This window comes from Brachyhypopomus gauderio, chromosome 3 (assembly GCF_052324685.1).
Source record: "Brachyhypopomus gauderio isolate BG-103 chromosome 3, BGAUD_0.2, whole genome shotgun sequence".
In the NCBI taxonomy this organism is placed as follows: Eukaryota; Metazoa; Chordata; class Actinopteri; order Gymnotiformes; family Hypopomidae; genus Brachyhypopomus; species Brachyhypopomus gauderio.
Window position 1 is genome coordinate 24,482,976 of NC_135213.1, and position 12,760 is coordinate 24,495,735.

The 12,760-nt window shown below is 40.4% G+C and overlaps 1 long non-coding RNA gene across 1 annotated transcript; it reads left to right on the forward strand.

Moving 5' to 3' along the window:
• The first annotated feature begins 8,718 nt into the window (after nucleotides 1–8,718).
• On the forward strand, nucleotides 8,719–10,433 carry LOC143510819 (uncharacterized). The gene is made up of 2 exons (XR_013130089.1): nucleotides 8,719–10,157; nucleotides 10,328–10,433. It is a non-coding gene; the product is annotated as an uncharacterized LOC143510819 (long non-coding RNA).
• Nucleotides 10,434–12,760: the final 2,327 nt, after the last annotated feature.

The window sequence follows — 12,760 nt, forward strand, 5'->3', positions numbered from 1 at the left end:
TGAAAACTATTAGTGACCATGTTGAATATTGTCTAGGAACGATGTGTAAAACTGCCCTGGAGGACGTGGCTTGATATTACTCAAATATTTCACTTCCATGTAATATCAGTGTTAGGCGAGACAGACATAAAAAGAGAGACAAAACAACATTAATCCTCCAGAAGATGAGAGTGAAACTCCAGCAGGTTCTTCAAAACCCTGTTCCTCAGGCAGGGTTGCTCCAGGTCCTTATCGCACGCTGGCCTCATTAGCACAACGTTCCCAAGACCTGCTGAGGCGAGTGTTCCCTCAAGGATTGGCATAGATATTGTCCCAGCCATTGGCGAACAGACGAACCACCCCCCCACACACACTTACATTTTTTTTGCTCCAAATAGCCACACTACCGCTAATTACATGAGGGCCTCTTCAGAGATGAGACAGGTGCGTTTGGCTTCCTGGCTAAAAAGCCGAGCCTGCGGAGGGCCCTCGTAGGAGTGAACGCGTGGCACCGAGTCCTTGAAGGGAGTCGAGGACAGTTCGGAGAACGGGGCGCAGACTTCTGAGGGCCTTTGTGTTTGAAATCCTCCTTATGTGGAAGGCTCTAGCCCGGTTTGCACCATGGCGTGAAGGACTGGGGAGGTTAGCAAACCGAGGACCCAGCCATTAGCAAGGCAGGCCTATGCCCTACAGCTCTACGAGCATTCCTGTTAATGCATCTTGTTCTACGTATGTACATTTGCAGATGACTGAGATGCACATCGGAAAGTCATACATACATCAGAAGGTTTTGCTATATCAAAAATGCAAGGACGTCAATACTTTGACACTTCAGCATAGATAATATAATTTACTTAAAAGGCAAAACGAGGTACAATTACAACTGAACAAAAGGTACCACCGAGCCATTACACAATTTTTCAACCATTATTGAGGGGCAGAATTCAGAGAGAAATAACTACATGAACTTACATGGTAACTATATTCCACAAAATTCAGTTACATTTTTATATAAAACTTTAGTAGTTTCAGTTTAATTAGCTAAAATAACTATACGGTTCTATCTAACATTTGTTTATGTTTACATTTAAAAACAAGTCATTTTGACAAAACTAAAAATGTATTTGACTACAAATAATTAAACATTTTGATTTTTTAAGTTACCTGTAATACAAATGTTTTATCATTGCTAGTCTTGTTGGTTTAGTCTTGATGGAGCTCCCAGGCCTACGCTAAAGTTATTGAAATGAGGCTCGATTTGAGGCGATAAACTCAAAATACTTCGTTAATGCAGAAGAGAAGTAGAAGAAAGCTTAAATTAAAATCTAGGGGGGCACTCAAGCGTCTGTGTAAGGAACACTCTGACTGTGTCTTGTCGTTCATAGTTATCCAGTAGCGCCATCTTTCGCACAACACATTTAATTGCCAAGCGCGGAGTTCGAATTTCAGAAATGAGACTACAGAAACATACCTGAGAATTATCCATCTTCTACTCACTAAATAGCAAACGTTCAGCACTAACGGATTTAACTTACATTTAAATTAGTTTGGGGGTGGCGTTAATCAGTTCAAATACATGATTACACGAGGAAGTTGTTTTTTTCCCTTTCTATGAAACAGACGTAGAACAAAAGACAAATAAATCTCAACACCATAAAGACACAGCAGTTCTCTCATTTGCTTTGCTGCTGATCTCGGATCAAAGACACTGCAAATAAACCCTATTCATTTATTCACCGACTACCATTATAATTGCCAATGAACGGCGTTCCTTTGATTCATCCAGTGAAAGGACTAGTTTTACTTCCCAGTAATGGAGAAAATGAACGGCACACGTGCGGCTCCAATGTCCTTTGTGAGCTGGAGATGGCTGTGGTGTACGGCGGGGTTATTTGCTATGAATGCACTACCACCATCAGCAGAGCTTATAAGGTTTGAGGAGTCCAGAGCACAGAATGCAGTCGTCAAATGTCTGCTAATAACATTTGTAACCCTCGGCAGAGGTAAGACGTACTGGGAGATGCTGAGGCCATATCAACATAAATCTAATCCAGGTATGATTTAATGGTTGTCTTAATGCATGGCTGCATAGTAGGTTCGTTTAAAATGGGAAGAACTGTGAAACATCGGATGGGCTCATCTTTAGTCAGTGAAAACATCTGGCTCGAAATTAACAAAATACCTTCTGCACTCACTGGACAATTATGACGGTGGATTTATGACACTAAGGAATTGCGGGTTAGGCCTTAACGTTGCAGCAAAAAATCTTAAAATAACCAGCCTGAAATGTAAACTAAAACACATGTAATCTACACAAAGGTCTAAGGCGTTCATGGACCCAGAGTTACTCTGCAGACAGTTTATTGTTAAGCAGAAGTGTTAGTGTGATGTGCAAAATATCTTCTTCTCTTTGAGTATGCGGATGTTCAAATTAGATTTCAAAGCGAAAGTAAATTCGCTTGAAAATGTGTGAAAATGAAACGTGTAGACATGGCGACATCTAGTGGTTACTTCAGAAAAAAACATAGAAGAAACGCGTTTTGCTTTCGGTGTGTCTTTGGTGTGGGTCTCATTGTTCCATGCAGAACTGTTGCTCCTGTTCTCTGAAAGCAGCAGTCTGACAGTTTTGCCACCGCAGGGTGCATCGTAGTGGAAATGTTCAGATGAATATGGCCTTTCTGGATAATCGACCGCAGCTTGCGAAAGCGCTTCTGGTGCAGTGGTTTGAAGAAGCAAACAAGGAATTCAAACAAATACAAGCTAGGTCAAACCTGTTGATGTTAGAGAGTGACTTCAACATCCACACCGCACTTTAGCGTTTACAGGAGCTACTAATTATAGAACTACTACTACTATATTATTATGTGTACTGTTTTAAACTATATTTGATTCTAACTATAAGATATTCACTTTAGTTGCTCAAGCTTTCCAAATAATTCAGTGGTGCTGGTATTTATTCAAGAGGATGAAGACACTACATATTTTCCGTACAGGGCCTGTTCACCAGAGGTGGGGACTCGAGTCACATGACTTGGACTCGAGTCAGACTCGAGTCATTAATATTAAGACTTTTGACTTGACTTGAAAAAATATTCAGAGACTTAGACTTGACTTGGACTTTTACACCAATAACTTGGGACTTGAATTGGACTTGAACCTGTTTACTTGCAAAGACTTGATTTTTTTTACCCCAAATCTAAATTTTAAAACGCATATTAATATTTATAAAGTGCGCCCCATTAATTTAATTTCCGTCCTTCTGACGCAGACCAGTCCTCTGCTTTTCCACACTCTGTACGTGTGTGTGTGTGCATGAGCTGCAGCACAACCAATCAAATGGGGGGTTGGCGAACGTAAATTTTTACCGGGCGGGGTGTAAAATGGACACAAATTAAGTATTATATCGCGATCGATCGATCGCCAGTGGTTGGTGCCAGAGCGAACTAGTAACTCATTGAATCATAGATGTGGATCAGAGGTAAATAAACTAGATTTTTTCCGGCGTGAGAAATCGGATGTGTGGCGTGAGAGCGTGTGAAGACGGTCAAATGCGTGTGTCTCACGCTCAATGCGTGAGAGTTGGCAACCCTGGGTTCTGTATCTGAACTCGGGGAAGAGAGCCTCTCTCTGTCACCATCATAATATCCAGTTCTATCTCAGCATGGATTGTGTATTTGAAGACATCTACGTCGAGAAAAAAATATATTGACAAAAGTGGAGCGAGTTTTCAGCTATGGGGACATCATTCATCGTGCACAAATGACATACAGACTTTTGGCCAGCAAATGCAATGCAGAATAGTTTACTGAAATGTCTAAAGTTGCAGATTCCTGTTAATTGTTCAGTTCTTATATTTGTTTGTCTTGTGTCACTCACACATGTTCTCCAAGAAACCAGATAAGAGAAGAGAGGGAAAATGCTGTTATGGTTCTTTGTATTGTACTGTGAAAATATCAGCACTTTTTATTTGAACATGGAGTTCTACTTATGACTTTTTCACAGAATATTTATTTCTGGAAAATTGTAGTTTAAAGTATGAATATTTTTGCAGCTAAGTTTAACAAATTGAACTGTGCAATAAAGAGGTGTAATCTTAATTTTTTTTATACTTCGTGTTTTCAGTTGCACATGTTTTATCAAGATTTGAGAAAAATACAGATTTAAAAAAGAACGCATGTCTATTATTTACATTTAAAATATACCTGCAACATTGGTAAAAAAAAAATAAAAAAAAGACTCGAAAGGACTTGAAATTCCAAGTTTCAGACTTGGGACTTGACTTGACTGTTGCCTGTCTTGACTCGAGACTTGACTTGACTTGAGTGTCTTTGCTTGAGACTTGACTCGGGACTTGAGGTATAAAGACTTGGACTTACTTGAGACTTGCAAAACACTGACTTGGTCCCACCTCTGCTGTTCACTCAAAATCTATTCTCTGCCAGGATGCAGTAACTCAAACCATGTACTCCTTGTTCTCGTAATTTGAGATACGAGCTTTACAGATTCCTCTGCTGTCATATAGCTTTTGCCCAGAAAGAGGGCGCTGAGACGTTTAGCATGCTTCATACAGGTAGAGTAATCATCTTTGTATGAGTGCGCTTGGCAGGCCTGCATCTTTAACACTGAACATAAGTAGCAAATTCAACACCACCAAATAGAGTTACTGGATACCCCACTGGCAATAGCTCAGACATCTTGAAAAGAGGTTGATATTTCATAAAGCTTTTTAAATGAGTGTATTGTGTAACTGAGCTGACTTACAGTAAACAAGGGACACATCCATTTCCGGATGTGTGATCACTGATGCTGTGAGTAATGGATACAAAGCATATTTAATATGACCTTCTAATTCAGCTTTTTTAACTTTTACAAGTAGGTAGTAGTACCTATATAAATAAAGAAATGAAGTGATTATAGCACCCTGCCTTGCTAGATATGAGCGTGAGTCATAACGTGTTCATTGACCGATCGAGTAAAACAATATAAGTTTTCACATCGTTATACTGTATTATTCTTTCACTCTCCAGTTGGTTCTGTTAAATGATTGCTGTCAATGCAAACACAAAAAGCACTAATCCACATTCCAACCATTCGCTTGGAGCCATTAACAACTACATCAAAAAGATGCACTAAATCACATTTTCTTAGCGTAAATACGAAATTATAAAACAACCCAAACTTTGACCGATTACAGTAATAGGGGCTGTCGGTGTAGAGGGGACATTCCTGCGGTTGCCCTGTAAAAGGCAGTCGTTTCTGTGTAGTGTTCTGAGTGTATCCATACTTTGTGGTTTATTTATCCACTGTGGGAACCTGACTGAGTCAAACGAGCAACCCACAGGCTGCCTACCGGCCCTAGAAATATTCCTACACCATCCGCAAACCCATGGCCCTGGCTTGCTGTGGCTAATAAATCAGCTTTTTAGAGACCATATAATATTTCATGAAATCCATAGTTTTCTATGTTTGGAAAACACAATGTTTAAGTGGTGTTGGAGCAAGTCACTGCATGTGGATATGAACTAGATTGTTTTTTTCTTAAAGGAAATCTTCAAATTTTTTCCAGTTTTCAGAAATTTAACTCGACTTCGCTATGAGTTCCAGCGAAGGGAACTTAGCGAGATTCTCAATGAAACGGGCTGAGTGCGCTTTCCCACGGGCCTCCTACTTGTCCCCAGTCCTCTCGAGCACGTAAAGAATTATGATAACATCCGTGGAAACAATTAACAAAGACGAGAGGTTCCTGAGGGGAGCCGAGGCCAAAAGGCAAGACTAGACTAACAAGCACTGTTACTCCAAGACTTGTTCGGAGTCTTGCAGTAAGCAGAAACAGAAAAGCTCAGATGGTTCTGTGGTTCCCTTAGATGTTCTGCCAGGCCAATATGAAAGAGGACGAATAACAAACGCTCTCATTAAGTCATGACATTTCCAACAGAACTTCACTCAATGCAATTTCTGTTACGTTCAACTGTGGACAAGGAACCTTTTCCCCTCTCATCGACGCTGTCTTTCAATGTCAGCTGTTGAAATCTCTTACAAGGGCTGAGGATGTGACACCGTAACAGACGTTCAGAAATCTGGATCTTTGAAAGCGACCCTTTTCAGGAGGCACAGATCCTTCAGAAAGCAATGCACCTTAACATCTGCAAGGCTCTCTTTGTTTCACTTTTCTCCCCAATCAAAGGGGCGCGTGATAAAGGCTGGTATTGTGGCGTACAGTGTGGGAAAACACCATGTCCTGTGCTGCTTGGCACTGAATGAACAACTTGTAAAAGACCCGGCCTGTGACTCACTGCTCTTTCCGCTAACTGACTGTGTTCACACTGGGACACTCACACAGCCGGCTCCACCTGGACACACGCGGTTCTGTGTGTGTTTGTGCGTGTGCGTTTGTGCCAAATAAGCTAGCTATTTACTTCGAAAATATTTGCACATTGACAAAACAAGAACAACGCTTACATGAGTGCCATTTCCAGTGAACCACAAACCACATTATACATCAACATAAGACAAATAATAGTTCAAATTCTGTCAAACATAAAACATCTGTCAAACATAGCCTGATGAAATGATCAGGAAAGCACTCCAAAACAAACTCAACAACCAACCGTAGACCAAAGCCCATCAAGTGGGTCACCTGAAAATCCAACAAAAAATATGGTAAATCGTTTCCCTCATGCCCGCAGTACCTAATAAAGATCGGGAAATTTTGGGGGCCAAACGGACGCCTGGATGAAAGGCAAGGTAATAATAAAGAATAAGTGTTGTTGGCAGCCCGACTTTTTCCATGAAGGCAAGGGAGTGAACAGAGAACGCGTTCCAGACCACATGTGTCAGATCCAAGAACGAAACCCTTAAGGGGAATTACTCAAATAACAGTAATTGAGCTGTGTTGTTTTTCTATCTGATTTCACATACAAAGATTTTATACAAATAGTTATCCGGTTACCCTGAATAATGCTGTCAATAGAATGTATGGAATAGTTTTTTTTTTTTATCTGAGTAGCTCTGTAGGCTATATTGTATTAAATATCCTTTTGCAAAATTCATGCTGTCAAATTACAGTAAAGCAGCACAACATAACTGTGTAAAATATTCCTGTTAATGACAGACGCCGTAGGCCTACTTAAATGAAATACTTAAAGTGATTTTGATGATGCTAGAACATAAAACATGCCTGCCTGATTCAATCCAGCATTTCTGATTAAATGTGACTGCAACCCTCAGCTCACAGGCAAGGCCAGGCCTTCAGGTGCATGCGTGCACAGTGCCTGTGTGTGAATAGACTTTACTACATTTTATGACCAGTGACTCTAGTTTCACTATGTTCTCCAAAGGGACGTCCCAAAATGATGACATGTTGCATTTAGTGTGTTTTGGGGTAATATTTCCATTTCAAAGCAGCATGGGGCGTGACGTTATTTAAGCTTGGAGAGCAGCACGACTCACTCCAACACATTTCAGGGTTTAGAGTTTCCTGCAGCCCACTTCAGCACTGGTACACTGGTACAGTGATTCAGTGGTACACTGGAACACCAGTACACTGGTTCAGTGGTACACTGGTATAGTGGTACAGTGGTGCACTGGTACACCAGTACACTGGTTCAGTGGTACACTGGTATAGTGGTACAGTGGTGCACTGGTACACTGGTACAGTGATTCAGTGGTACACTGGAACACCAGTACACTGGTTCAGTGGTACACTGGTATAGTGGTACAGTGGTGCACTGGTACACTGGTACAGTGCTCTTGTTGCAGGGCTTCAGATTATTAGATGGCTGCCACCCCCACCCCCCTCCCACCCCTCCCCTCTCTTGGGAGCCCTCTTGATTGGCTCCATATGTCAGCTTCCATTGCTTGTAGCTTTGCACTAATGGAAAACTTTACAACAACAGGACATTCTTCTTGTACAGATCGTCAGATACACTTTTTAAGGATTGTCGAACTTGTAAGGGAAACATTGTTTTTTTTTCAGGTACAGTTGCCGTGGTGCAGGGTCTGTGATCCTGTATTGGAAGCAGCTTTCATGTCCAGAGTCCACTGCAGTGTTTGACTTTAAAATGTCACTCACACCCCATTTGTGTTTTCATATTATTGCTAAAGTGAATCCAGATGATTGGCTGCAGTATTGAAGATGGTCTGATGGCTCCATTTGGGTTTCCATTTAACATTCTATCATCTAGTAGTTCCCTCAGCCTTGAGGCAACACACATTACTTTGATTATAAGAGATGAATAAAGAAAATGTAACTGACCTACAGTTGTGATCAAATTTATTCAACCCCCACTGAAATAAAGTGTTTTGGCCAGTTTGACATTGATTTTGATCATTTCAGTCATCTTATTTACAATTATATCAAAGAGGCACTTATAAATTAGACAAACATAACATAATATTTATGATGGAATAACCACAAATGTCTTTACTGTGCTCACATCATTATCAGTTTTATTCAACCCCCTAGTGACATTATTTTTTAGTACTTAGTACAACATCCTTTTCCAGTTATGACAGCTTTCAAGCGTGAAGCATAGCTTGACACAAGTGTCTTGCAGCGACCTATGGGTATCTTAGCCCATTCTTCATGGGCAAAAGCCTCCAGTTCAGTCACATTCTTAGGCTTGCGCACTGCAACTGCCTTCTTTAGGTCCCACCAGAGGTTCTCAATTGGATTTAAGTCTGGTGATTGCGATGGCCACTCTAGAATGTTCCAGCCTTTCATGTTCAACCATGCTCTAGTGCAGGGGCGTCGCCTGGGGTGGGCTTCCGGGGCTTCAGCCCCGAATGATTATCCCGTAGCCCCGAACCTTTTCGCTCAGCTGTATTATTAATGAGGAGGCCAGTGCTGCTGTGAGAATAGGAAATCTCTTAACGCCAATCACAGTGCCGCTTCAAGGATAAAGTTCCGCCTTTCAGGAGAAACAGCCAATCAGCTTGCTGGTTTTGCGGGCGCGGAGGAGAGCCCACCCCCACCCCCGTGGGGGAGCGCACATGCGCTCTAGCCATTTTTGGCAGCAGGTTGCAGGTAGCTGAGGGTGAATGAAAATGGATATACGGCGTTTTTTCAAGGAGAAAGGTAACGGTAGTGAACTATGTAAACTGTGATGGCATTGTGGAGAAAGGTAACGGTAGTGAACTATGTAAACTGTGATGACATTGTGGAGAAAGGTAACGGTAGTGAACTATGTAAGCTGTGATGACATTGTGGAGAAAGGTAACTATGTAAACTGTGATGACATTTTGGAGAAAGGTAACGGTAGTGAACTATGTAAACTGTGATGACATTGTTTGTGGAGCTATCTGATAGCTGGTTAAAAACACACGTCTCCGAATCAAAACACAGATCAAACCCACTGTGTGCTTAATAAAATGCAGCTTGTCACTAGTCAGCTTCGGAATTAGTTAGCTAACCTAGTTAGTTAACCGACATAGATAGTTAACCTAGGTAGCTTAGGTAGTGAAGGTTTGTGGAAAAAAAAACTTATATAGCTAGTTATGTTATAGCTAGTTATAGTTATAGTTAGTATGTTCAACGTGCCCTGATGTACCTGATAAGCTAATAACTATTTCATTTTCAAATTGTGTTTAATAATTTAGGATTGTAGGACTGTAAGCTATAATGAATGAAATTCAATTTAGCTAACTAGTTAGCTAGAAGGTAGACGTTGTGGATAGCCAGAATTTAGTACAATACTTTATGATGGTAGTTTAAAGCAGTTTCTTAACCCTGGTCACTGCCCTAAAATTGTGTGTTTTCCACTGGAGCCAGCTGATCAGCTAATAAACAATCCTTTATTGAGTTTACACAGCACAGCATATCACAAAAAATAATTTACTTTTAATAGTTGAGGGTTAGGGTTTGTTAGAGTTTGTTCAAATCTCAAGTATTGTGGTGTAATTTATTTCCTAATACCACAGACAAGAAAGGGAGTACAGAAGAGGGAGAAAAGCAAAGTGACTTAGAACAACCTGAGGAATTTGAAGTGTTAGAGAGGACTAGAGAGGAGAACAGACAACAGGAGAGGAGAACAGACAACAGGAGAGGAGAACAGACAACAGGAGAGGAGAACAGACAACAGGAGAGCAGACAACAGGAGAGGAGAACAGACAACAAGAGAGGAAAGAGGAGAGAACTGGAGAGGAGAGGAGATGGGAGATGGGAGAAGACAATACAAGTGGTATGGAAAACAATGTCTAATAAACACATTATTAATAAAATACACATGTTTTTAGTATGAAGACTAGCAAAATAATGCCAGATGTAGTTTGTTTTAGCACAGTCTTTTGTATTTAAAATATTGTTTCCAGCTTTATTTTAAGCATACTTTCTTGAATTACTATTTAACAGGGTAGAAGAGAGGGTGGAGAGAGAGGAAATATGAAATGTGGAGAGACCTGAAATGAACTGATCAGGACTGGACTGATCTAAAGAAAGAACAGGTTAGGAGAAGAAAGACTGTGCAAAAACATACAGGATAGATAATAAGTAATTCTTAAAGAGTATTAATTGTGTAGACCCCTTAGCACTAATAATTATTAATGTTTCTTTCAATAATTTGTTTGTGTGTCATAAAAGGTAAAAGAACAATTTAGAAACAAGTGAATTGTTTACATTATTACACAGTTGCATGAAATCCATTGTTGACATACTGATTTGCATACTTTATTGAGGAATGGATTTACTAATGGAATATACCTGGTCCATGTCCTTTAGTACAAGCTCACTATCTTTAGGTCACCAACAGTCATTCTGCAGATTTTGTGCACCCTTTGTTAAAAAAAAAAAACTCCATATTATAGTGTTAAACATTATATATCAGGGTACGCATTGTAATATATATATATTACTATATATATATATATATATATATATATATATATATATATATATATATATATATATATATATAAAATTGGGCTGAGCCCCGGATCTTTACATACCCAGGCAACGCCCCTGCTCTAGTGGACTTGGATGTGTGCTTCGGATCATTGTCCTGTTGGAAGGTCCAACGTCTCCCAAGCCGCAGGTTTGTGACTGACTCCATCACATTTTCCTCCAAGATCTCCTGGTACTGAAGGGAATTCATGGTACCCTGCACACGTTGAAGCTTTCCTGTACCATTAGAAGCAAAACAGCCCCAAAGCATAATTGACCCCCCGCCATGCTTCACAGTAGGCAAGGTGTTCTTTTGTTCATAAGCCTGGTTCTTCCTTCTCCAAACATAGCGCTGGTCCATTGTCCCAAACAGTTCTAATTTAGTTTCATCTGACCACAGTACACTGTTCCAAAACCTTTGTGGCTTGTCCACATGACTTTTGGCATACTGCAGTCGACTTTTCTTGTTCTTTGGAGTCAGCAAGGGGGTGCGTCTGGGCGTTCTGGCATGGAGGTCTTCGTTATGCAGTGCGCGCCTTATTGTCTGAGCTGAAACTTCAGTGCCCACATCTGACAGGTCTTTTTTCAGTTCCTTAGCAGTCACGCGGGGATTTTTCTCCACATTACGCTTCAGGTAGCGCACAGCAGTCGCGGTCAGGATCTTCTTTCTGCCACGACCAGGTAACGTTTCCACTGTGCCCTTTAACTTGAACTTGCGAATGATACTTCCGATAGTGTCTCTTGGAATATTTAACAACTTTGCAATCTTTTTATATCCATTGCCATTCTTGTGAAGAGCAATAACCTCTTCTCTTGTCTTCTGGGACCATTCTCTTGCCTTCACCATGCTTGGAAACACACCAGTAGATGTCTAGAAGGAGCTGAGTATCACAGTCCTTTTAAATCTGCCTAATTGTTGCTTATCATGCTTGATTGCTGCTCGTTGACATCCACAGATGTTTTCAATACCTGATGGAAAACACTGGAATGAACCTCTGTTCTTAGGAGTGGTAGTCGTAAAGGGGTTGAATAATTGTGTCAATGAAGAAATCACAAAAAGGCCATTTAATACTTTATGACAAAAAAAATTGATGCTATCTTAGTTGCATTTAGTTCTTTAACAAGTCCTTGTAAGATTTCATTATGAACACAATTACAAATGTGCACTGAATTCCATAAAACCCTTCGCAGCATTGGGGGTTGAATAAATTTGATCACAACTGTATATACAGTCATGGCCTAAAGTGTTGGCACCCCTGATTTTTTTCCAGAAAATGAAGTATATCTCTCAGAAAATTATTGCAATTACGCATGTTTTTTTTTTTACACATGTTAATTTCCTTTGTGTGTATTGGAACAACACAAAAAACAGGAAAAAAGGCAAATTTGACATAATTTCACACAAAGCTCCAAAAATGGGTCGGACAAAATTATTGGCACCTTTTCAAAATTGAAAAAATGAATAACTTTGTTTGAAGCATGTGACGCTCATTCAAACTCACCTGTGATAAATAACAGGTGTGGGCAATTTAAAAATCACACCTGAAACCAGATAAAAAGGAGAGAAGTTGACTCAATCTTTGCATTGTGTGTGTCTGTGTGTGCCACACTAAGCATGGAGAACAGAAAGAGGAGATGAGAACTGTCTGAGGACTTGAAAACCAAAATTGTGGGAAAATATCAACAATCTCAGGGTTACAAGTCCATCTCCAGAGATCTTTATGTTCCTTTGTCCACGGTGTGCAACATAATCAAGAAGTTTACAACCCATGGCACTAGCTAATCTCCCTGGATGTGGACAGAGGAGAAAAATTGATAAAAGGTTGCAACACAGGATAGTGCCGATGGTGAATAAGCAGCCCCAATCAAGTTCCAAAGAAATTCAAGCTGTCCTGCAGGCGCAGG